The following is a 26,322-nucleotide window of genomic DNA, read 5'->3' on the forward strand; positions in this document are numbered from 1 at the left end:
AAATAGGCCAAAACTGTACAGCTAATAAATAAACAATATAAGAATTTAAAATATCATACAATTTATGCACTATCCCTCTAAAAACCCATAAAAAGTATATGCCAGGGGGGCAGACGTTGTAAATTATGCCAAACCAGCCAGTCGGAACAGGTGTGTCTTCAGTTTCTGTCGGAAGGAGCGGAGGTCAGTAGTGGTTCTAATGTCGGGGGGGAGGTCATTCCAGAGGGTTGGGCCCATCACAGAGAAGGCCCTACTCCTCGGTGTCGCCCGTTGGCATTGCCTCGTGGACGGCACCAGGAGAAGGCCCTCCCTGTGAGAGCGGATTGGCCGCAGGGATGTGTGCGGGAGGATGCGATCCCGCAGGTAACTAGGCCCTATGCCATGGAGCGCTTTAAAGATGGTAATCAGAACCTTGAACCGCACCCGAAAGACCACAGGTAGCCAGTGCAGCTCGCGCAGGAGAGGTGTTACGTGGGAGTACCTAGTACTCCCCATGACTACCCGCGCGGCTGCGTTCTGGACTAGCTGCAGTCTTCGGGCGCGACCCAAGGGAAGCCCCATGTAGAGAGCGTTACAGTAGTCCAGGCGAGACGTCACCAGCGCATGAGTGACTGTGCGTAGGGCATCGCGGTCCAGAAGGGGGCGCAATTGGCGCACCAGGCGAACCTGGTGGAACGCCCCCCTTGCCACGGCTGCCACATGATCATCCATTGACAGCCGGGCATCTAGGAGGACGCCCAAATTGCGCGCCCGTTCCACAGGGGGCAATTGCTCGCCCCCTATGGCCAGTGATGGAATTAACTGGCTGAACCGAGGTGCCGGTAGCCACAGCCACTCAGTCTTGGAGGGGTTGAGTTTGAGTCTGTTGTCCCCCATCCAGACCCCGACGGCTTCCAAACACCGGGACATCACTTCGACAGCCTCGTTGGGGTGGCTTGGGGTTGAAATGTACAGCTGCGTATCATCAGCGTACAGATGGTACTCAACCCCAAAGCCACGGATGATCTCACCCAGCGGCTTCACATATGCGTTGAACAAAAGGGGCGAGAGGACCGACCCCTGCGGCACCCCACAAGAGAGTGGCCTCGGGGTCGACCTCTGCCCCCCAGTCAACACATATTGCATCCGGCCGGAGAGGTAGGAGCCGAACCACCGTAAAACGGTGCCTCCGACTCCCATCCCCTCCAGCCGGCGCAATAGGATACCATGGTCGATGGTATCAAAAGCCGCTGAGAGATCTAATAGGACCAGGATAGAGGAACAACCTCTATCTCTGGCCCTCCAGAGATCATCCACCAACGCGACCAAGGCTGTCTCGGTGCTGTGCCCGGGTCGGAAGCCGGACTGGCGTGGGTCTAGATATACGGATTCGTCGAGGTGCCGTGGAAATTGCTGCGCCACCACATTCTCAACAACCTTCGCTAAAAAGGGAAGGTTGGAGACTGGACGATAATTAGCTAGCTCCATTGGGTCAAGTGAAGGCCTCTTGAGCAGGGGCTTCACCACCGCCTCTTTCAAGGCAGCCGGTAAGAAGCCCTCACCCAACGAGGCGTTCACCAGGCCCAGAAGCCAGCTTCGCGTCACCTCCCAGGATGCCAGTACCAACCAGGAGGGGCACGGGTCCATTGAACATGTGGTGGGTCGTAGCCGTCCCCGTAACCCATCTAAATCCTCGGGGGCAACAGAGTCAAACTCCTCCCAGAGTGGACTCACAAGACTCACTGATGTCGGCTCGTCCGGACCACTGGGGGGGGCCCATCCGCTCCGGATCTGAGCGACTTTGTCTTGCAGATATTCTCCAAACTCCTCTGCTCTTCCCTGCAAGGGCGCCTCCCGCGTCTCCTGCAACAGGAGAGAGCGGGTCACCCTAAACAGGGCGGCAGGGCGGTTATCCGCAGACGCAATGAGAGCGGCACAATGCCTACGTTTGGCCGCTTTCAATGCCACAAGGTAAGTCCGTAAAAAGGCTCTTACCTGTGTTCGGTCAGATTCGGAGCGTGAGGACCTCCACCTGCTCTCTAGACGTCTCCTATGGCGCTTCATCACCCTGAGCTCCTCGGTATACCAAGGGGCCCGGGTGGCTCGCTGCCGCAGGAGAGGTCGCAGAGGCGCGACCCGGTCTAAGGCCCCCGCCGTCGCCCTATTCCAGGCGTCGACTAGGTCCTCCGACCGAGCGCGGGTTAGGGCTACAGGTAACGGCCCAAGCTCCGCCTGGAACCTATCCGGTTCCATCAAGTGCTTGGGGCGGTACCAGCTTGAACATACTGGTTCCGCCTCCTCGCGGTGGAGGGTAGCGCCAGGGAAGTCGAGCCGGAGATATGAGTGATCTGACCATGACAGGGGCATAATCTCTAAATCCCCTATTCCCAGATCACTCGTCCACTGTTCAGATACAAAGATAAGGTCCAGTGTGTGGCCGCCTTCATGTGTGGGGCCCTGAATTAGTTGGGTCAGGCCCATGGCTGTCATGGAAGCCATGAACTCCCGAGCCACCTCAGACGCTGCTCCCGTCGACGGCAGGTTGAAATCCCCCATAACCAAGAGTCTGGGAATCTCAACCGCCGTCTCCGAGACCAGCTCGAGGAGCTCGGGCAGGGCCGCTGACGTATAGCGAGGAGCCAAGTATACAATCAGCAGACCCCACTGCCTCCCTGGGCCCCATTTCATACCCAGCGACTCACACCCGGGTATCTGAGGAACAGTGAACTCCCTCGGCTCTAGACGGTCCCGTATAACTACCGCCACCCCACCACCCTTACCGAGGGCCCGAGGCTGATGGAATGCACGGAAACCCGGTGGGCACATTTCCACGAGGGGTAAACCACCCTCGTGGCCCAACCAGGTTTCCGTTATCCCTGCAAGGTCAAGCTCCCCCTCCGAGATCAACTCGTTAATGAGGGGGGCCTTGTTGGTCACAGACCTTTAAAAAGGCCACCCAGAGTAACACAGTTGAAGGGAGAGAAGGAAGGAAAGAGAAAGAAGGAAGGAAGGAAGGAAGGAAGGAAGGAAGGAAGGAAGGAAGGTGTTAGATATTAACATATATCGGGGAAAGTCTTCCCTCTGGTCCGCTCCTACAGCGGGAAACAGGTATCCCTCTGATTGGTCGAGGGGCGTACCCAATCCCTATAAAAGGGGGACCCTCCGACTACCGAACAAGCTGGATCACTACTATTACTAATAAAGAGCTGTTAAGTCACTTCGTGTCCGCAGTCTGTCTCTCGTTGCCCAGATCTAACATTGGCGACGAAGGTGGGATTGAGAGACAGATAGGACGAAGAACGCTACTCCAGAATCTCCGGATTTGATCCAGCCCAGGAATTCGGCAGCAATTCCGACAGCCATCTCAGATCACCGCAGCGCGGCAAATTCAAACTGAGAAGATGGCGATGCATGCTCCCCCCGCTCCTTTCGACCCAGAAAACGACGAATGGGAAGCTTTCATGATTCGTTTCGAGTGTTTCCTCGAAGCAAACGAATACACGGGGATCACCGATGCGAGGAAGAAAAACATCTTCCTCGGCTACTGCGGAAAGGAAGTCTTCAATACGGCCAGAGACCTCACTGCGCCTACTCCAATACAGGCAGTATCGTGGACGACGTTGCAACAAACTCTGCAAACTCATTACGCGCCAAAACCTTCCCGCCATGTCTGCCGCAAGGAATTCAACATGAGGACTCAGAAGGCGGGAGAATCAATCAATCAATATGTTGCAGCCCTACGAAAAGCAGCAGCTCACTGCGAATACAGAGATTTGGAAGAGCACATCTTAGAGCGGCTCATCTGTGGGGTAAGAGACATTTCGTTGCAAAAGAAGATGTTGGCAAACCCGAATTTAACCCTACAGGCAGCGTTAAACGAAGCAAGAGCGTCAGAATCAGCGGAGAAATCAGCGGTGACCATACAACGAGGGGCCAGCGCATACCAGCCAGCACCGAGACAAACCAGAGTTCACTATGAGGACACAAGCCCCGACTACGAGAATCCCGAGTTCGAGGACAGTCACCTGATGCAGAGCAGTCACTTGAGGCCTGGGGGGAGACCCGGATCCCGTTTGCCGCCCTGCGCAAGCTGCGGAGGGAATCACCCCAGGTCTACTTGCAGGTTCAGGAACGTTGTTTGTTCGCACTGCAACAAACTTGGGCACATCGCACGAGTGTGCCGGAGCGGAGTCCCTGCCTCACGGCAGCCACCCATGTACCGCCAACAGAAGCCCAACCCAGGGGCTTGGCGAAACCAAAAAGGGCGCCCAGAGAGAAATCCACAAGTGTTTACCCAGAGAGAAAATTTCCAAAGAGCTGAACGAGCGTATTCCCAGAGAGATTACTCACAAGAAAGTGAGCGAGCGTATCCCCAGAGAGAATACACACAAAGAGCTGAAAGAGCGTTCTATCAAGACGCTCAACGAGAGTATTTTCAGGATGTTGACGGTGAGATAGAGTTGACCCAGAGAGAGGAGTTGCGAACGTATCTCACCACAATACATCAGGTCCGCCCTAAGCGGCCAAAAAGGCTGAGAGTCACAGTCCTCTTGGAGGGCTCACCCTGCGAGCTAGAAGTTGACACAGGATCAACCCTGACGATCATTTCATGGGCATCCATGAAGCAGGCTATCCCTAGCCTCAGAAAGAGCCAACTACACGCCCCAGACGTCCTGCTACGAGACTACCAGGGGAACCAAGTCCCCATCGTGGGCCAAGGCACATTCCACATCCGTTTCAAGGACATCGAAGCCCAGCTGCCCGTGACCATCGCCAGCGCGCCATTGCAGAACCTTCTGGGGCTTGATTGGTTTGAAGCCCTGGGGTTAGAAGTCACCGGGATCAACGCCGTAAGAAACAGCAGCGCTGAACAGATTTTTAAGGAATTCGAGGACGTGTTCAGCCCCGGTCTTGGTAAGTATGTGGGTAAACCAATATCATTCAATTTAGACCCCAAAGTGGCGCCAATCCGACTTAAACCAAGACGAGTGCCTTTTGCACTCCGCCCTAAAATAGACAAAGAGATAGATAAGTTAGTGGAGCAAGGAATCCTTGAGCCGGTAGATCACGCGCGCTGGGAAACGCCCATCGTGACCCCAGTCAAGCCAGACGGATCAGTCCGCATCTGCGCGGACTATAAGTGTACAATTAATGTCGCGCTACAACAGAGCGCATATCCTGTGCCAGTAGTACAACACTTATTGCACTCGTTGGGACCAGGAAAGGTATTTGCAAAGTTAGACATGGCACAAGCTTACCAGCAACTGCCAGTTGATAGCGCCACAGCGGAGGCCCAAACTATAGTGATGCATAGAGGAGCATTCAAATGCAACCGGCTACAATTTGGCGTAAGCATTGCCCCAGGACTGTTCCAGAGCGTCATGGAACGACTGTTGCAAGGGATACCAGGAGTCGTCCCCTATTTTGACGACATCTTGGTGTCAGCTGCAAACGAGGAGCAATTAAACAAAAGAGTCAGATCTGTTTTGGCCAGAATCAGAGAAAAGGGTCTCCGCCTTAAAAAAGAAAAATGCCAAATTAACGTGCCTAGCGTAGAATTCCTGGGTTATAGAATCGATGGTCAGGGAATACACCCCACTTCAAAGAAAATTAAGGCGATCCAGGACGCCCCCACACCACGAAATCAGACCGAGTTGCAGGCCTTCCTCGGATTACTTAACTTCTACAGCGTTTTTCTGAGGCAGAAAGCGACCGTTGCTGAGCCACTACACCGTCTACTCCAGAGGAACGCACCATGGAAATGGGGACGATCAGAAGCTGCAGCTTTCGCCGGGGTAAAGCGCCTGCTCACCACTGACTCACTGCTTGTTCAATACAGCCAGACCCTACCGCTGGTATTGACCTGCGACGCATCACCTTTCGGAGTTGGAGCAGTCCTCAGCCACAGGATGCCCGACGGAAAAGAAGCACCCATCGCGTTCTACTCCAGGACTCTTTCATCGGCCGAAAGGAATTACAGCCAAATGGACAGGGAAGCGCTGGCTGCCGTCGCGGGAGTAAAGCGTTTCCACGAATACCTCTATGGACGTGATTTTGAACTGATCACAGATCACAAACCGCTGTTGGGACTTTTGGCGGGAAACCGCCCCACTCCGGTCTCCCTTTCTCCTCGCATGACCAGGTGGACTGTTTTCCTGGCTGCGTATTCATACAAATTGATACATCGACCGGGTTCCACTCTTGGACACGCAGACGCACTCAGCCGTTGCCCATTACCTGACATTCTGCCAGACCCCACTCCAGAAGTACCGGTATTGCTCATTGACTGTTTGGATTCAGGACCGGTTTCTTCCTACGATGTTGCAAGATTCTCCTCTAAAGACAATTTAATAAAGCAAGTTCAAACTTGGGTTTGGAGGGGGTGGCCAAAGGGAAATGTGGGCCCGGAATTCAAAATGTTTTGGTCAAAACGGGACGAACTCTCAGTATTACAAGGATGTTTGTTGTGGGGGGATCGAGTTGTTATTCCGTATGCTTTACGTAAAAACGTACTAGATGCTTTACATATGGGTCATCCGGGGATTGTTAGAATGAAGGCGTTAGCAAGAAGTTACGTGTGGTGGCCAAACATGGACAAAGAAATAGAGGAGTGGGTGGCCACTTGTGACCCATGCCAGGAATCGAGACCAGCACCCCCGGAAGCGCCCGCCACAGAATGGGAGAAACCCAAAGCACCCTGGTCGCGAATACACATCGACTTCGCAGGGCCATTCCAAGGTCAGACTTTCTTTATAGTGGTAGATGCATACTCAAAATGGCTAGATGTAGTCCTAATGACTTCAACCACGGCAGAGGCAGTCGTAAAGGTTCTACGGCGACTCTTCGCCACCCATGGCCTGCCAGATCTCCTCGTATCCGACAATGGGCCCCAATTCACGGCCATGCACTTTGAAACATTTTTAGCAGGGTTGGGAATCCGGCATGCCCTCATCGCGCCATTCCATCCAGCATCAAACGGACAGGCGGAGAGAATGGTGCGATTCGCAAAAGAGGCCCTCGCCAGGATGGGTCCAGGTGATTGGCAAACACGCATTGACCATTACCTCCTCATTCAACACATTACCCCGAGCGCATCGACGGGTAGGAGCCCCGCTGAACTACTCATGGGTCGTCGACTACGGTCTCACCTAGACCGGCTCCACCCGAATTACTCTGCCACGGCTCCCCCAGACTCTACAAGTAAGATCCGATCTTTCAGGGTAGGGGATTCAGTATACGCTCACAACTACACGGGGGGAACATTGTGGATGCCGGCAAAGGTCATTGGCATCACGGGTCCACGATCGTATTTGCTAGAGCTAGAAGATGGGCGGAATTGGAAAAGGCACATCGATCAACTACGGGGTCGCCTAGCACACTCCAACCTTCGAAATGAAGACGAAAGTTTCCTGTCTACGGAAAGTCAGCCACAAGAAAACCCCATCATAGGAAACAACGACGCCGGCGAGCCAAGCGTAGAACAAGACTACACGCACGTAGCAGAGCAACCCCCAGACAACGCAGCCGAACAAACTCCTGAACGCCCGAGCAACAAAGGCACAAGACCTCCAGAACGGGAAATAGAAAAAGCACCCGATCCTGCAACTACTTCGAACCAACCCACAACCAGTCCTGCAACCACTTCAAGCCAACCCGAACTACGACGTTCCTCCCGAGCAAGACAAACACCTACCTACTTAAAGGATTATGTTACCTACCGCAACGTCCCATCTAGGAGGGGAGGGATGTTAGATATTAACATATATCGGGGAAAGTCTTCCCTCTGGTCCGCTCCTACAGCGGGAAACAGGTATCCCTCTGATTGGTCGAGGGGCGTACCCAATCCCTATAAAAGGGGGACCCTCCGACTACCGAACAAGCTGGATCACTACTATTACTAATAAAGAGCTGTTAAGTCACTTCGTGTCCGCAGTCTGTCTCTCGTTGCCCAGATCTAACAGAAGGAAGGAAGGAAAGAAAGAAAGAAAGAAAGAAAGACTTCAAAGTACAAAAAGTAAAGGTAAAGCAAAGGTAAAACTAGTCATTCATACATACATTCTGCTGAAAAGGACATGAGTCTTTTACATGCCTAAAATATTATATTGGTATTTGATTGTGAATAATCAATGTATGACTGATGTATTTTGATGAACAGTAGTTTTCTGATGATAGATATCGAGCAGATAATAAGAATCTAGTTTCCACAGAATGTCAAGCTCAAAGCAAAAGTGAGTGATTACTCCAGGCCATTTCCGATCATCTCACATTTCTGGCAAGGGGTCAGCTCAGAACATCTAAGGTATATCAACTGATTGTGAGGAAGAATAAATTATTGTTCCAAAAGATAACTATGTCCCCTTAGCACCTAACTGTACTCTTTTAAGCTGAGAAGCTCACCTTCTGAATATTAAAAATAAAATATACAGAGATTATTCTTGAGTAGGCAGTTCATGGATATTTTTCATTATCTAGGGCAGCCAGTTCCCAATACAAATTGATTTCAGACTATGATTATTTCATGAGATTGTAATACTGCTTTTCTATAAGAACTGGAGTTAAACGGGGGAATCCAGACAGCATTTTGTTATAGCATTATAAAACTATTCACTGTCACAGCAGATGGCAGCAGCTAGCTAAACTTGAAAAAGCTAAGTTGCATTGGACATGTTCTTAAATAAAAGACCCACCTGAAAAGTTCATAGCTTTAGGCCAGATTGGGAAGTCAGAAAAGATGCTAGAGCAAGGCTAATGAATTTCTGTTTCCATATAGCTGCCAAGAAAATAACATGGGTCCCATTTATTCATCAGAAAGCAAGCTTAGTTTCTGGGAGCCTTTATCTTTACAATATTCTATAATGTTCTTTGCTTTGTCAGTCATATTTACAGTGATTCATCAACCATTCAATCAAATCTTTCCATCTTTATGCATACAATAATCTTGCTGCAGTTTTCAAGTACAAAAACCAAGTTCCATGACTTTTTTCCTAACTGTTTCTGTTAGATTCGCTATTAACTGAAGAGGCATAAGTCAAGGACTTTAGGACTGGTCGCAAGTCGAGGACTTAGCACTCCTTCCCCCCTAGTGAGGGTGCATGCATAAACGAAGCACATGCGCAATCGCTTAAGTAGGCGGGCCGGCGTCAGATTATAGTGGCGCCGTCGATGAGGTAAGAAGTCCCTGTGGCAGCTCCTCCCTGAAAGGAGTGTAGCTCTGGGTGACGTCATCGAGGCCTACCCTCGGAGGTGGATCCAGCAGATTTGGTAAGTCTGGGCGTAGCAACGTGACGGACGAAGGCGACGCTGGGAGGGGCTGCCAGAAGGCAGTGGCAGGGTAGGAGAGGCCTGATTGGGTGAAGGCCTCATGCGGAAGATGGATGGGAGGTGCAATGGCGGACGGAGGTTGAACTTGGGCAGGCTGCCGGGAAGCAGTAGCTGGGTAGGAGAGGCCTGATTGAGTGAAGGCCTCATGCAGAATTCCCTGTAACAGTGGAACATCGGTTTGAAGCGGAACTTGGGCCTGCTGCTGGACAGCGGTGACTGGACAGGAGGGGCCTGATTGTGAGAAGGCCTCGGGTGGAAGGCGGCACCTCAGTTGATCCACAGGGCGCCGCCATTCACTGCCATCTGGGAATCCGTCCTGTCGAAGACGTCAGCGAAGTCAGCAATGATGTCCTCAATGGTAGGGGAAGCGGCTGAGGTTTGATGCAACCCCAAGAGTGACAGGCCCAGTGACAAGAACCAGTCAAGCCCCAGGAGGGCGGGCAATGGCTTCCCAACCACCAAGACGGGGAGTTTTCCGTGGAACTCCCTGTAGTCAACCCACACAGAATAACTGCCCAGGGTGGGAATTTGAGTCCCCTGGTAGTTTTTTAAGGTCATATCTGGTGGCGTCAGCTTGTCACAGGAGACAGCAGGGCAGAACTTGGTCAGCATGGTCCAGGAGAGGAGGGAGCGGGAGGATCCCGAGTCGACCTCCATAGTGCAGGGCGACCCTTCGACCAGCAGAGTCACTAATTTTTTTGGAGTCAGCCGACGGCTTGCTGACCGACACTGCAGGGGCATCCGGTGGATTTCTGTTTATGGTGTGGCAGTCGTCCTTCCGCAGCTGCAGGTGGCATTGTTGTTGTAGGCATGGTTGTGCCGGCTGACTGTAAGACTGAGGCAGTGGCCGGTACTGGGGGTGAGGCGCAGGTGGCAGGGTGGCATGGCATACCTGGACAAGATGGCCCTTCTTAGCGCACTGGCAGCAAATAGCGGCCTTGAAGGGACAAACAGAGCGGGTGTGGTTGCCCCAGCAGCCCAAACAGGCGCTTGCAGCCGCATGGCTTGCTAATTGAAGCGGCAGCCTTCTGGGTAGAGCTTGGATGTGGTCTACCTGGTCCTCCTCCAGGTCGTCCAGGGTAACCAGCTCATCAATGAGGCAGGTCCTCTGGGGAGGAACAAACGGTAGTTGGTAGCGGTACATCTCAGCCGTTGATTGCTCAGAAAGCTCAGCAGCTATAGCTTCCTCCACTGCCTGCTGTAGAGTGATGTCTATTCGGGTGAGCAATCTTCGCTTCAGGTGGAGATCGCGAACCCTGCAGACGAACTGCTCGACCAAGGAATCGTCAAGGTCGACAAATTCACATTGAATAGCCGCTGTTCGGAGAGACTGTAAGAATTGGCTTACAGTCTCAGTGTTTTTTTGTACGCACTGCCTGAAAGCATACCGTCGGGCTATTCTAGATGGCGTCGGGGCGTAGTGGTTCCTCAGCTTGCTGATTAGAGTGTCCCAGTTGAGCTCTTACATGGCCAAAGGTGAAGAGAGAGCTCTGGCCGTGTTAAACATCTCGGAAATGCAGGAGCTTAAGAAAAAAACTGCATTTGCGGTCCAAAGGTCATTGGTGATTATTATTTGCGATAAGGAAGCACTCAAAGCGCTCTAAGAAACCAGCCCAGGACTCGCCAGCGGACCCGAAGAGTGCAAAGGGCGGCAGCGAAACCATAGTTGTTGCAGAGTTGAGGTAAAAAAAAATTGTTTGGTAGATGGGAAGGAAATTAATTGATTTTCCTTTCCTCTTAGCTGTTCAGGCTGGAACCTTCAGCATCCCATCCTCGTCGCCAGTGTTAGATTCGCTATTAACTGAAGAGGCGTGAGGCAGCTGAGGTAAGAGAACAGCTATTTTATTCAGTAGAACAGCAACAACAAACTATGTTCAGAGATTCAGCACCTCACCCTGCTTGACAGCTATTTATACTAGAGCTGTCAAGCAGGGCGACCAATAGGAATGCTTAGACAGCCTGTGCTCAGCCAGCCGCGCTTTAGTCAATCAGGCGCGGCTGAGCTGTTGCTGGCTGTCAGTCGTAAGTCGAGGACTTGCAGCCGGTCATAAGTTGAGGACTTTAGGACCAGTCACAAGTCAAGGACTTAGCAGTTTCTTCACCAATCCTCGAAGAAAAATCTTTGGTCTCAATTGTATATTAATTTTTAAAATACTCTGAATCAGTGTGTACATTTGAATCCAGAATTGTCTAGTTTTACACATCCACAAACATGATAAAATATCCCTTCTTGTTCATATTTTTCTACATACATTTGAAGTACCTTTATACATTCTAGATCAGGAGTGTCAAACTGGATTTTTTTCAGGGCCGGATCAGCATTGTAGTTCCCCCTCTGGGAGCTGGCCAGGCAGGGGAGATGGGATGAACACCTCCTACAGCCTTCTGCTGGCCAAAATGGGGGACGGGGGCCCATGTATGTGCGGGGTGCCGTACCCCATTTTTGGCCTGGATAGCTTTCTGCAACACTTTGCTGGCCAAAATGGGGAGGGCATTCGTGACCCTCCCGCACCCTGTTTTGGCTGCAAGAGGCACCGTGGGTCAGTCCTTTGCTATTTCCAGGCCAACCCCATAGGCCAGATTTAAGCACCCCATAGGCCAGATCCGGCATGCGGGCCTTGAGTTTGACTCCCCAGTTCTAGATAATCTGGTAACAGATCATTGAGGGCAATATGTTGACATTTGTAAACCACTGAGAGAGGGCTGTAAAGTACTATGGAATGATATACAAGTCTAAGTGCTATTGCTATATACCAGCGATAGTGAATCTTTTTTGGCTCGCGTGCCACAAGTGGGGGGAGAGTGGGGGGGTCATGTGCGGGTGTGCTGCACCCATAATGCAGCGCGCGATCCCCCAGTGCGCATGTGCGCACAACGCCCCCCCCCCATTTTTACATGCTTTTTTCGTCCTCTCCAGGCTCCAGAGGCTTTATAGGAGCCTGGAGAGGGCGAAAAGAGCCTCCCCGCCCCCTGGAGGCCCTCCGAGGCTTCAGGGAACGTCCAGAGGCTTCCCTGAAGCCTTCGGAACGCTTAAAACCACCCTCCGAGCAAACCGGAAGTGACTTCCGGGTTGCTCGGAGGGTCGTTTTAAGCGTTCCGAAGGCTTCAGGGACCGTCCGGAGGCTTCCCTGATGCCTTCGGAGCGCTTAAAACCACCCTCCGAGCAAACCAGAAGTGACGTCCGGGTTGCTCGGAGGGTCGTTTTAAGCGTTCCGAAGGCTTCAGGGAAGCCTCCGGACAGTCCCTGAAGCCTTCGGAACGCTTAAAACGACCCTCCGAGCAACCCGGAAGTCACTTCCGGTTTGCTCGGAGGGTGGTTTTAAGTGTTCCGAAGGCTTCAGGGAAGCCTCTGGACGTTCCCTGAAGCCTCGGAGGGCCTCCGGGGGGTGGGGAGGCTCTTTTCGCCCTCCCCAGGCTCCTATAAAGCCCCTGGAGCTTGGGGAAGGGGAAAAATAGCTTTTAAAAAGGTGAACTCAGATGGCCAGCGCACGCATGCGCGCTGGCCAGCTGACAGGGCAGCGCCTCGCATGCCCTGACAAATGGCTCCGTGTGCCACAAGTGGCACGCGTGCCATAGGTTCGCGTGCACGGTTATATACCAATTGTACATTATCATATAAGAATTTTCTTTTAAGTTAATAACATAATATAAATTTCAATCATTTCAACCACATAGTTTCCCACTGTTTCATCTGTTTATTAAAATCACAATTCCCACTTTATCATATATTCTTTCAAATGTCAATAAAAGTGTATATATTTTAGTTCTTTTTTAAAGTGTCATAAAATTGAGTTAATTTAGGAGACATCTGCCTGAGCCACCTCTGAATGTTATCTCATAGCTCTGAACGTCTATGCTTCAACTCCTTTTGCCTATGTCATTGTTTCTGCATATTTCTGCCAAGGCCATCTTCCCTAGTCTCAACAATCAGTTTTCTTGACTGCTTTGTAGAGAAGGCTCCGGACCATTATCCTACAACTCAAGGAGGACAAGTAAGAAAACAACGTGAACAGATTGCCTCCCAACCTTTTTCACATTTTGCTGCTCATATTACTGTAGAATATCCTTTACTTTCATTGTTAGGAATTTAAGGTGGCTGTGCTTGAAATGTTCCTGTGCCCAATCTCTCTTTCTGCTCTGATTATGTTAGGAAACAATGAAAGGAAATAAGGAAGTAAACTGTTCCCACTTTCACTTTTTCTGAAAAAAAAAAGTGCTGTCTGACTGAATTATAAGAAATTGGGAACACAGTTTACAGCATGCTATCTATGCTATTTATTTTCCTAGTTTGTGGAAAATAAATATGGAGCCTCAAGATAGCATATGTGGGTATGTCATCGTTGCTTTTATTGCTGAATGGGATGGGCATGTCATTCGTAGCATTTATTGCCTTTTTCTTGGCAGCAGTAAAGTGACCTGATGATCATCTGGTTTAGATATCCTCACACTAATGAGACCCTGAAGCTGTCATGGTAGTGAAAAAAAAACAACTGCTACAAGACAGCACCTTAGGTGACAGAACCAAACTCAGCCCAGACCACATGTATGCCATGCTGGACCTCTGCTTGACTACTACCTATTTTAAATACAATGAAAGTTTCTACAGGCAAAAACACAGCTGTGCCATGGCTTCACCTGTGTCCCCCATTGTGGCCAATCACTACATGGAAGCGGTAGAACCAAAGCCCTAGAATCCCTACCAGGAATTTCAGCCACTCACTGGTAGAATGGAATGGAATGGAATGGAATAGAATAGAATAGATTTTTTTATTCGCCAAATGTGATTGGACACACAAGGAATTTGTCTTTGGCGCATAAGGTCTCAGTGTATATACAAAGACAAGATACATTTATCAAGAACCATAAGGTACAACACTTAATGATAGTCATAGGGTACAAATAAGTAATCAGGAAACAATCCATATCAATATAAATTGTAAGGATAGTATAGGTATGTGGACGATACTTGGATCAAGATCAAAACACAGGAATTAGACGTTTTCACCAAACATATCAATTCTTGGACAGATACATCAAATTCACACGGGAACATGTTAAGGAAAATCATCTAGCCTTCCAGGACTGTGCAGTACACATTAAGGAAGAGAGAAGCCTTAACATTGAAATTTATAGAAGACCTCCACACATTGATCAATATTTACATTTTGATTCCCATCACCCACTGGAGCACAAAATGGGAGTCATCAGAACTGTACACCACCGAGCTGAAGGCCAGCCTTACCAGCAAAGATGGGAAAGAAAAAGAACTAAAACACATCAAGGAAGCCCTCAGAATATGTGGCTATCCCAAGTGGGCCTTCATCAAATGTAAAAAAAAGACACTATGGGAACTTCTCCATAAGAAACCACAAGGAGAACAACAAATGAAGCAATGTTGTCATTCCATATGTTAAAACTGAACAGCCCTCTCTCTCAACAGAGGGGGAGGGATACAACATCATCTATCTCCAGTCTACAACACAGCCCTTTCAGCAGTTCCAAGAAGGCTCCACACCCATTTGCACCACTCACGGGACCCTGATGACACAGATAAGCCTTTAGGTGGCATTAACTCGCTAAAAGAATGCAAATGACCAGCTGTCTGCAAGGAATATAAATCCCTCCACTCCATCATACAATCAGAGCTGAAGAAGCTTCTTGGATAAGAAGTAAAATGTCTTCAAAGAAAAACAAAGTTCAGTTGCCTCTTGAAAAAAAGCACCTTTGGGATTCTCCAAATATGACTGAGCTCCAGATTTCATGAACCTCATATAGCAAAGTCTGTACTTAATGGAGTAAAAGTGGAGTTTATGAGTAGGTTTTCTGGATAACTTGAACCATTAAGTCAAATAGCTTACACTGCTTAAACCATGAATCTGGTTCTGTTTGTTCCATGGCTGGACAATATATATTCTTCAGGTTTTGCTGAAGTTCACCCCAAATTAGCCTAGCTGACATGTCCATAAGTGTACAAAAGTAAAAGCTGGAGTTCAAATACAGAGTAAGACTAGCCATCCTTACAATGGATTGTAAACAATTATAATCTTATTTTTATTTTACCCAAGAAATGTTTTGTAGAGGATCTTATTCAACTTAGATGAAAAAGCTATCTAGGGTACAAAAGTTCAGTGTTTTATACTCAAAGCAATGGCAGAACCCACAATTAGATCCAAGAACAAAATGTGAACATTTGTCATAATAAATTTAAAATTCTTCGGAGTGGAATTCACTCTCCTCCTACAACCATTTGTTTACTAAACCCTCTTTAGTAAATTATCACAGTGGACAAGAGCCTAAAAGTTTATTTTCAGGAATGAAAACAGCTATTTTAATGCACTGGCTTGCAATGATTTATGACATTGGTGGTTAGAGGTTTATTATACAAAACACTTTTATTTCCATGCATGAAAAACATGAGTTTCAAAATTGAATTTCCAAAAGAAAGTACATATAAAACTATATGCAAAATAAGTAGGTAGTTTAGTCTTTTGAAAGAAAAAGAAATCAAGTCCCCATGTTTGTCATGAATGCATATTAAATAACACTTAAACACATGATGTTAAAGTACATTATTTACCTCTGGATAGGCTCATCACATCTGTGGATAATCATTCTTGTTCGAATGCCAGAAGTATCTTGTGAAATGAAATGGGCCAGGTCTGCCATTTTCTGAAATAATGAAGTAGAAAATGGCTAAGGGATAGCATACGTATGTTGGATGGCATAATGGTTCACTTTAAATAATTTTCTTATCAATTGACTCATTGGGACAATCTGAATTATTTTGGGAAGTTAAAAGAAAGTCATGATAAGTAGCAGAGACATCGGTCTTGATCTCATCTGTTTAAACTAGTGCTCATGTGTGTTACAATGTGTGATATCTGGCAAACCTATTAGCTTTCCCCTTTGATCTTTATGTTTCTACGAAATATTATCTTTCTATTTAATTCAGTGTTAATCACTTTAAAAATTATAAGTCTAAAGCTCCTGTTGCGGGATGTAAGTTTATTTTTTATTTCTGTTTGAAACTGGAAGTGCTATAAAATGAATTGACTAAATCCAATTTTGTATGTACTGTATTTAGATATTCACAGGAACAATTTCATCACCATCATTACTGAAGATCAAGCAGACCAGTTTTACTTTTTCCTTCATGTGTATCAATATGTGCTTGATGAATTGTGCAGAGGGAGAGATTATTTCAATTAAATCAGGTTCTTATAAATGCCAATAAATTGTGCTCTCGGGGCCTTCTGATGGGCATTATTGGTATAAGACAAAAAGTGTATTCAGAGCCCTTGATGTCTACCTCAATAGAATCTGGTTAACAGATATTAGCTCAGTTAAAGCCTGATAATTTATTAATGGAGAAAGTAGGATGACTGGAGGGTGGGATTTGTAACATCTCATTAAGAACAATGAGATAAATTTATGGAAGCTTATGACGCCTTCCATCTCGGCACTTGAACAGATGCTTTTGATATCTCATCTCATTCTGACTCGTCTGCTGAAACATTATATGTTTAGTGTTAGCATATTTATAGCTCACCAGAATAAAATAAATTGATTATAAAAACTTCATCTTCGCAGCTTATTAACTCTTTTTGTGAATTTCAGCTGAACATTTGTCTAGGTCTTTCAGAATTCAAAACCATGAAATAGTGAGTCAACTAGAGCATTAGGAGTGACCACTAGAAGACCTTTCAGAATACTTTCTGATCCTTTGTTTTTTATTTTGGAATCAAATCACACTCTTCTGGACTTGAATGATTTTTGTGTGGAGTTCCAAGACTCCTGGTCTTGGAGGGCAGGTCTTCACCAAATGATTTTTAAGGCCGTTTAAAAGTCTAATAATTCTATTTATTCATTTCACCTTTCACCCAGCTTCAAAACTATTTTGGATGATGATGGGTAAATAAGCACCAAATACTGAGGGCAAGGCTAATTTTAGGGGTGGGGGAAGACAGTAATACAATACAATAGTAGAGTTGGAAGGGACCTTGGAGGTCTTCTAGTCCAACCCCGTCTAGTCAGGAAACCCTATACCGTTTCAGACAAATAGCTATCCAACATCTTCTGAAAGACTTTCAGTGTTGGGGCATTCACAACTTCTGGAGGCAAGCTGTTCCACTGATTAATTGTTCTAACTGTCAGGAAATTTCTCCTCAGTTCTAACTTGCTTCTCTCCTTGATTAGTTTCCACCCATTGCTTCTTGTTTTACCCTCAGGTGCTTTGGAGAATAGTTTGACTCCCTCTTCTTTGTGGCAACCCCTGAGATATTGGAACAATGCTATCATGTCTCCCCTAGTCCTTCTTTCTCTTAAGCTAAACATACCCAGTTCCTGCAACTGTTCTTCATATGTTTTAGTCTCCAGTCCCCTAATCATCTTTGTTGCTCTTCTCTGCACTCTTTCTAGAGTCTCCACATCTTTTTTACATCGTGATGACCAGAACTGAATGCAGTATTCCAAGTGTGGCTGTTGGATCTGGGCAACGAGAGAACAGACTGCGGACACGACGTGACTTAACAGCTCTTTATTAGTAGTAGTAGTGATCCAGCTTGCTCTGTGGCCGGAGGGTTCCCCTTTTATAGGAATCGGGTACGCCTCTTGACCAATCAGAGCGATACCTGTTTCCCGCCGTAGCGGCGGACCAGAGAGGAGACTTGCTACGATATATGTTAATATCTAACACCCCTCCTCTCTTAGACGGCACATTGCGGTTTGTTACATAGTCTCTAAGGTACGTTGGTGTTTGCCTTACGCGAGTGGAACGTCGCAGTTCGGGTTGATCGGAAGTAGTTGCAGGATCGGTTTCCTTCTCTATTTCGCGTTCGGGAGTCTGTAGGCCTTCGTTGCTTTGGCGTTCGGGGATCTGCTGGCTTTCGTTGCTCAGGCGTTGTTCCGTTTCGCGTTCGACCCCTTGTTCTGTCCTGGGCTCACAGGTGCCGTAGTACTCTGTGTTGGGGCTTTCTATTGGTTGACTCTGTATTGGCAGGTAGCTCTCGTTCTCGGTTCGAAGGTCTGAGTGCGCCAGGCGACCTCGTAGTTGATCGATGTGCCTCTTCCAGTTTCGCCCATCTTCCAGTTCTAGCAGATACGATCGTGGACCCGTGATGCCAATGACTTTTGCCGGCATCCACAATGTCCCCCCTGCATAGTTGTGAGCGTATACCGAATCCCCTATGCTAAAACTCCGAATTTTGCTTGTGGAGTCTGGGGGTGCTGTGGCAGAGTAATTCGGGTGAAGACGGTCCAGGTGAGACCGTAGACGGCAGCCCATGAGTAGTTCAGCGGGGCTCCTACCCGTCGTAGCGCTGGGGGTAATGTGTTGAATTAAGAGGTAATGGTCAATGCGTGTTTGCCAATCACCTGGACCCATCCTAGCGAGGGCCTCTTTTGCGGATCGCACCATTCTTTCCGCCTGTCCGTTTGATGCCGGATGGAATGGCGCGACAAGGGCATACCGAATCCCCTGACCAGCTAAATACGTTTCGAATTTCATGGCCATGAACTGGGGCCCGTTATCGGAGACCAGGAGGTCGGGCAGGCCATGAGTGGCGAAAAGTCGCCGTAGAACCTTAATGACTGCCTCTGCCGTGGTTGAAGTCATTAGGACTACTTCTAGCCATTTGGAGTATGCATCCACAACTATGAGGAAGGTCTGACCTTGAACTGGCCCTGCGAAGTCGATGTGTAGTCTCGACCAGGGTGCTTTAGGCTTTTCCCATTCTGTGGCGGGCGCTTCCGGGGGTGCTGGCCTCGATTCCTGGCATGGATCGCAAGTGGCCACCCATTCCTCTATCTCTTTGTCCATGTTTGGCCACCAAACGTAAATTCTTGCTAACGCCTTCATCCTAACAATCCCCGGATGACCAACATGTAATGCATCTAACACATTTTTACGTAACGCATAAGGAATAACAACTCGATCCCCCCACAATAAACAACCTTGTAACACTGAGAGTTCATCCCGTTTTGACCAAAACACTTTGAATTCCGGGCCCACGTTTCCCTTCGGCCACCCCCTCCAAACCCAAGTTTGCACTTGCTTTATTATATTGTCTTTAGAGGAGAACCTTGCAACGTCTCAGGAAGAAACCGGTCCTGAGTCCAAACAGTCAATGAGCAGCACCGGTACTTCGGAAGTGGGGTCTGGCAAAAGGTCCGGTAATGGGCAACGGCTGAGTGCGTCTGCGTGTCCTAAAGTGGAGCCCGGTCGATGAATTAACTTGCATGAGTACGCAGCCAGGAAAACAGTCCACCTGGTCATGCGTGGAGAAAGGGAGACTGGAGTGGGGCGGTTTCCCACCAAAAGTCCCAACAGCGGTTTGTGATCTGTAATCAGTTCAAAGTCGCGGCCGTAAAGGTATTCATGGAAACGTTTTACTCCAGCTACAGCAGCTAACGCTTCCCTGTCCATCTGACTGTAATTCCTCTCGGCCGATGAAAGAGTCCTGGAGTAGAAAGCGATGGGTGCTTCGTTTCCATTTGGCATCCTGTGGCTAAGGACTGCGCCAACTCCAAAAGGTGATGCATCGCAGGTCAATACCAGCGGTAGCGTCTGGCTGTATTGGACTAGCAGCGAGTCAGTGGTGAGCAGGCGCTTTACTGCGGCAAAAGCTGCTGCTTCGGATCGTCCCCATCTCCATGTTGCGTTCCTCTGGAGTAGTCGATGTAATGGCTCAGCAACGGTTGCCTTCTGTCTCAGAAAAACGCTGTAGAAGTTAAGTAGTCCGAGGAAGGCCTGCAACTCGGTCTGATTTCGTGGTGTGGGGGCGTCCTGGATCGCCTTAATTTTCTTTGAAGTGGGGTGTATTCCCTGACCATCGATCCTATAACCCAGGAATTCTACGCTAGGCACGTTAATTTGGCATTTTTCCTTTTTGAGGCGGAGACCCTTTTCTCTGATTCTGGCCAAAACAGTTCTGACTCTTTTTAATAATTGCTCCTCGTTTGCAGCGGATACCAAGATGTCGTCGAAATAGGGGACGACTCCCGGTATCCCTTGCAAAAGCCGTTCCATGACGCTCTGGAACAGACCTGGAGCAATGCTCACACCGAATTGTAGCCGGTTGCATTTGAATGCCCCTCTATGCGTCACTATAGTTTGGGCCTCCGCTGTGGCGCTATCTACGGGCAACTGCTGGTAAGCTTGTGCCATGTCTAATTTAGCAAATATCTTTCCTGGCCCCAACGAGTGCAATAAGTGTTGTACTACTGGCACAGGATATGCGCTTTGTTGTAGCGCGACATTAATTGTGCATTTATAGTCCGCGCAGATGCGGACTGACCTGTCTGGCTTGACTGGGGTCACAATGGGAGTTTCCCAGCGTGCGTGATCCACCGGCTCAAGGATTCCTTGCTCCACTAACTTATCTATCTCCTTATCTATTTTTGGGCGGAGTGCAAAAGGCACTCGTCTTGGTTTAAGTCGGATTGGCGCCACTTTGGGGTCTAAATTGAATGAGATTGGTTTGCCCACATACTTACCAAGACCGGGGCTGAACACATCCTCGAACTCCTTAAAAATCTGCTCAGCGCTGCTGTTCTCCACGGCGTTGATTCCGGTGACTTCTAGCCCCAAGGATTCAAACCAATCCAGTCCAAGAAGGTTCTGTAATGGTGCGCTGGCGATGGTCACGGGCAGCTGGGCTACGATGTCCTTGAAACGGATCTGGAACGTGCCTTGGCCCACGATGGGGACTCAGTTCCCCTGGTAGTCTCGTAGCAGGATGTCTGGAGTGCGTAGTTGGCTCTTTTTGAGGCTAGGGATAGCCTGTTTCATGGATGCCCATGAAATGATCATCAGGAACGATCCTGTGTCAACTTCCAGCTCGCAAGGTGAGCCCTCCAAGAGGACTGTGACTTTCAGCTTTTTAGGCCGCTTGGTGCGGACCTGACTTATTGTTGTGAGATATGTCGCAACTCCTCTCTCTGGGTCAACTCTATCTCAGCATCTGTATCCTGAAAATACTCTCGTTGAGCGTCTTGGTAGAACGCCCTCTCGGCTCTTTGTGTATGATCTCTCTGGGAATACGCCCTTTCAGCTCTTTGGGAGTTGTCTCTCTGGGTAAACACTTGTGGATTTCTCTCTGGGCGCCCTTTTTGATTTCGCCAAGCCCCTGGGTTGGGCTTCTGTTGGCGGTACGTAGGCGGCTGCCGTGAGGCAGGGACTTCGCTCCGGCACACTCGTGCGATGTGCCCAAGTTTGTCGCAATGTGAACACACAACGTTCCTGAACCGACAGGTAGACCAGGGGTGGTTTCCTCCGCAGCTTGAGCAGGGTGGCAAACGGAATCCGGATCTACCCCCAGGCCTCACGTGACTGCTTCGCATCAGGTAACTTTCCTCGAACTCGGGATCTTCGAAGTCTGGATTTGTGTCCTCGTAGTGTACTCTGGTGTGTCTTGGCGCTGGCTGGCCTGTGTTGAACCCGCGTTGTATGGTTTCCGCAGATCTTTCCGCTGATTCTGAAGCTCTAGCCTCGTCGAGTGCAATCTGCAGGCTTAAATTGGTTTTCGCCAACAGCCGTTTCTGTAGGGAAATGTCTCTCAACCCGCATATAAGTCGATCCAGAATTTGCTCATCCAGGTCCCTGAATCCACAATGTGTGGCTGCTTTTCGTAGAGCTGCAACGTACTGGTTGATAGATTCTCCCGCCTTCTGGTTCCTCGTGTTGAATCCTTGGCGACAAACGTGGCGGGAAGGTTTTGGCGCGTAATGGGTTTGCAGCGTCTGTTGCAACGCCGTCCATGATACCGCCTGAATGGGGGTTGGTTCAGAGAGGTCCCTGGCCATTTCGAAAACTTCTCGGCCACAGTAGCTCAGGAATATATTTTTCTTTCGAGAGTCCGGTATTCCTGTGTATTCATTTGCTTCGAGAAAACACTCGAACCTGAGCATGTATGATTCCCAATGATCAGCGATTGGGTCGAATGGAGCTGGAGGAGTGTGCATCGCCATTTTCTCTCGTTTGAATTTGCCGCGCTGCGGTGTTCTGAGATGGCTGCCGGAATTTCTGCCGAATTCCTGGGCTGGATCAAATCCAGAGATTCTGAAATAGCGTTCTTCGTCCTATCTGTCTCTCGATCCCACCCTCGTCGCCAATGTTGGATCTGGGCAACGAGAGAACAGACTGCGGACACGACGTGACTTAACAGCTCTTTATTAGTAGTAGTAGTGATCCAGCTTGCTCTGTGGCCGGAGGGTTCCCCTTTTATAGGAATCGGGTACGCCTCTCGACCAATCAGAGCGATACCTGTTTCCCGCCGTAGCGGTGGACCAGAGAGGAGACTTGCTACGATATATGTTAATATCTAACAGTGGCCTTACCAAGGCATTATAAAGTGGTATTAACACTTCACGTGATCTTGATTCTATCCCTCTGTTGATGCAGCCTAGGACTGAGTTGGCTTTTTTGGCAGCTGCTGCACACTGCTGGCTCATATTTAAATGGTTGTCCACTAGGACTCCAAGATCCCTTTCACAGTTACTACTACTGAGCAAGGTATCACCTATACTGTACCTGTGCAGTCCATTTTTGTTGCCTAAATGTAGAACCTTACTCTTTTCACCATTGAATTTCATTTTATTAGATAGTGCCCAATGTTCAAGTTTGTCAAGATCCTTCTGTATCTTCTGTACAGAGGTACTGTACTGTATCTTCTGTATCCTTCTGTACCTTCTGTATCTATCTGTATCTATCAGTCCTGCACTGTATATATGTTTTTCTTATTTCAGAGTACAAGATAGTTTTGAACTGCCTAGGAGATATTCCCAGAGCATTTCAGAGAGTTCTCTGCCTCTATTTCATGAATTTCTGAAACTGATTTGTATGTCTCAGGAAAATGTAATTCAAATCTTGATTTAAGCAGAGATTTCTGATTTATTCCATTAATGTAGTTTATTTGTTTGATGTTATTTATCACGAGGTTTTGTGTACAACATGGATAATTTGTGTACAACATGGATAATCCACTTAAACAGATGTTAAACTGCAAGGCTGGTACATTTCAAAAGACTCTTGAAGTCTTAAAAGCTCTTTTTCCTTTATTTTAAATATTTGCGTTAATTGTGGATGACTTTGCTAAAACATGCTTGTTTAAACTAGTGTCTAATAGAGGCCTACTAAGTTTATTAAAATCTATCCATTATTATAGAGGTACTTTTCTTAGAATTGTCATCAGAGCTCAGCTTAGTAATTTTAGAAACAATTTCCTCCCATTTACTACAAATCAAAGATTTCAGTCTCTTCTAGGCTTTCCTTTGCAGTTTGTTCCCATTTGCAATTTTTTTAATGTGGTCACTATTTCTTGAATTTATTTCCTCAACCAGGGATGTTTCACATTAAGCTATTTAAAAAAAAACCTTGAACACTCTTAATTCTAAAACAAGCTAAAGTTTGACTCAGAAGCTATCAGCTCAATCTCATCCCTTCCCTTTGGGAATCATTGCTGTAATTTGTATATGTCAAGAAGTGACATGGGTTCAGCACTATTGCACATTATGCTGAGAAACTATGTTTTCCACCTAGGAAACTACATGTGTGAGTAATTCTTGAGTAAATATTTAGTTTTTCTTATTGCTGGAAAAAGTTTGAAAGCTGAGAGAACTAAGCACAATGGGTTCTGGAATTTTGATTATAGCTGCAGTAGAAATTCTGAGTGACCCATTTTGGTTTTGTCCTGAGAATGTTTATAGAAATAAGGGGACAACACATAAATGTAACATTTGAATCCTACTCTTTCTTAATGATAACACAAGATAGTAACAATGACATTGAATAGGATAAGGACTAGCTGAAAGTCACCCAATGAGTTTCATGTCATACTACATTTAAATTAGTACCTCCCTAATTCATTTTTAATGTTAGCTCATCAGTGAAGATTTATTTTGCATATCAAGTTCAAAGCTCTTTACAATATATCTGCTCCCATAAGTTTCTACTAGATTTACTCTGATTCATAACCATGCTTTGTTGAAGAAACCTAAATGGTTGACTTAACAGTAAGTAAAATCAAACAAATTCTATGATCATTTAGTGCAGGGGTGTCAAATCTGCAGCCCGCGGGCCAGATGCAACACACGCTGCCCCCCCCACTTGGTTTAGCAAAGGGGGGAAAAGTCCTGTCATGTGACGAAGATGTCACGATGCGAGTTTGACACGCTGATCTTGTGTGTTGGTAAGGTAAAAAGGCAGCAATATGTCAGACTACCCAATGAAGCCAAGGCTGAATAGGGATTTGAGTTCATTTTAAATTACGGATGGGGAATCTTTTATTCTCCAGGTGAATAGTGATATCCAAATATCAAATGTCACTTTTACTAGACTGACTGGAGTTGCTAGAAGCTTGGTTGTTTCTGGAGGTGGGTTTCTCATTGACATTGTAAATCCATCTGATTAAATGTATTTGGACTAAATGGTGACCCATTGAACAAGTGGCAGTCTCATGAATAAAGCAATTACAGACCATGAATCTACTTGGGCTATCCAGGATTGCCATTTTGAACACTGGTTGACTTTGCATGCCTAGTAAGGCTTATCTAGCTTTTGGCTTATAACTATATCTTTGGTCCTGCCTGCAACTTGTTCTTAACCTTTCTTTGTTCTTTGGCTTTGGACAGTTAACCTGCTACAGCTTGCTACAGTTTGCTACTAATGATCTACTGGTCTGGTCATTAAACTATGTTTGACTTAATGAACATCTTTAGGAGAAACTTTGCTTTTTATATAGCTTCTGTATGAGATCTATTGTAAAGATTGACCATATTGACTGAATACACAACTGCAGTGGTGGGTTCTGGATCCCATTCCAACCGGTACAGTTGGAACGGGCCTGGTGTCGGCCACATGGACGTGCGCAGTGTACGTGCATGCACATGTGCACAGTGTGCAAATGCATCTTACCTGCCAGTGATGCCTCCGCGAACCTCCGCAACACTCCAGCTGCTTGGCAGACCGTCGTGCAAGCGCTCTACGCACTGTGCGCGGAAGCGCCGAAGAGTTTAAAGACAGGTAAGGAGCACAGGTGGGCAGGTGGGCCTTCCGGAGTACCGTACTGAAACGGTACCCGATGGTCCGGGCAGGCATCGGTACCGGGGCGTACCGTCTGCAACCCGCCACTGCACAACTGGTGGGGAGACAAGGCTATGGTATCTGTACTTTTATGTTTCTGTTTTATGTTTATATTGATTATGCCCTAATTTCAGTGAGATTGTTTCTCTTCAGGTTCTATAGCTGGCTAATTTAGGTTGGAACTATAAAGGGTTTTTTTTGTTTGTTTAACAAAATACAAGCAATTCAAAGCTGCCTGGAAAAAAAATTTGGAGGAAGTTATTCTTTTTCAAGTCTCTATATGAAGATCAACATTCTGCACAGAACATAACATTTCTCTGATACCAAAATGATGACGAGTCATCAAAAACCAAGAGCCATTCACTTCAATAATATTGCAGTGCCATATAGGTAATATGTTGATGGAAAAACTGTTCAGATTCTTGATTTAAAGGCAACTTTCTTGTCTTCATTCAGGCAAAAAAAATATACATGGAGGCCAATTGAAAAGAAGGGTCGAGTATAATTTACCTTACAATAAGCTTGAATACTCATTTGTTCCATGGCTGGAAGTTTCCATGGCTGCTTCACAAGCAGAATCAATGGCATGAGTACAGCTGAGTCACACTCTTTCCATTGTTCAACAACACCTCGGCAGCTCTTTTCCTGAAGGAAGGTCCCTGGAACAAACATTCGCACAAGATTCTTGTTGAGCAGAATCCCCTGTTGAGATGGCCCAAAGTTACCTTGCTGTTTTCATAGCTAAGATAGGACTAAAATTTGCAGTCTCTCAGTTTTTAGTGAGGTGCCTACCTTCAGAAGATATCTATATCTTCAGAATGTTCATATAGAACTGTTTTAAATAATACAAGGTAGGTTTTGGTTGAATGCTAGGAAAAATGTCTAAGAGACATTTACATTGAAACGAGTTACCCCAAAAAAGTTGGTAGGTTCCACTTGGTTGC

General features: G+C 47.4%; 1 long non-coding RNA gene across 1 annotated transcript in view; it reads right to left on the bottom strand.

Annotated features, from left to right (window-relative positions):
* The window catches only part of LOC309397105, a 34,939-nt gene extending 8,908 nt beyond the window's left edge, over window positions 1–26,031 (bottom strand). The window contains exons 1-2 of the long non-coding RNA XR_014176210.1: window positions 25,889–26,031; window positions 15,878–15,969 (exon numbers count right to left, since the gene is read on the bottom strand). This is a non-coding gene — a long non-coding RNA (uncharacterized lncRNA). The remainder of the gene's footprint in view (window positions 1–15,877; window positions 15,970–25,888) is intronic.
* Window positions 26,032–26,322: the final 291 nt, after the last annotated feature.

The sequence above is a fragment of the Natrix helvetica genome (assembly GCF_964273705.1).
Source record: "Natrix helvetica genome assembly, chromosome: 1".
NCBI lineage: Eukaryota > Metazoa > Chordata > Lepidosauria > Squamata > Natricidae > Natrix > Natrix helvetica.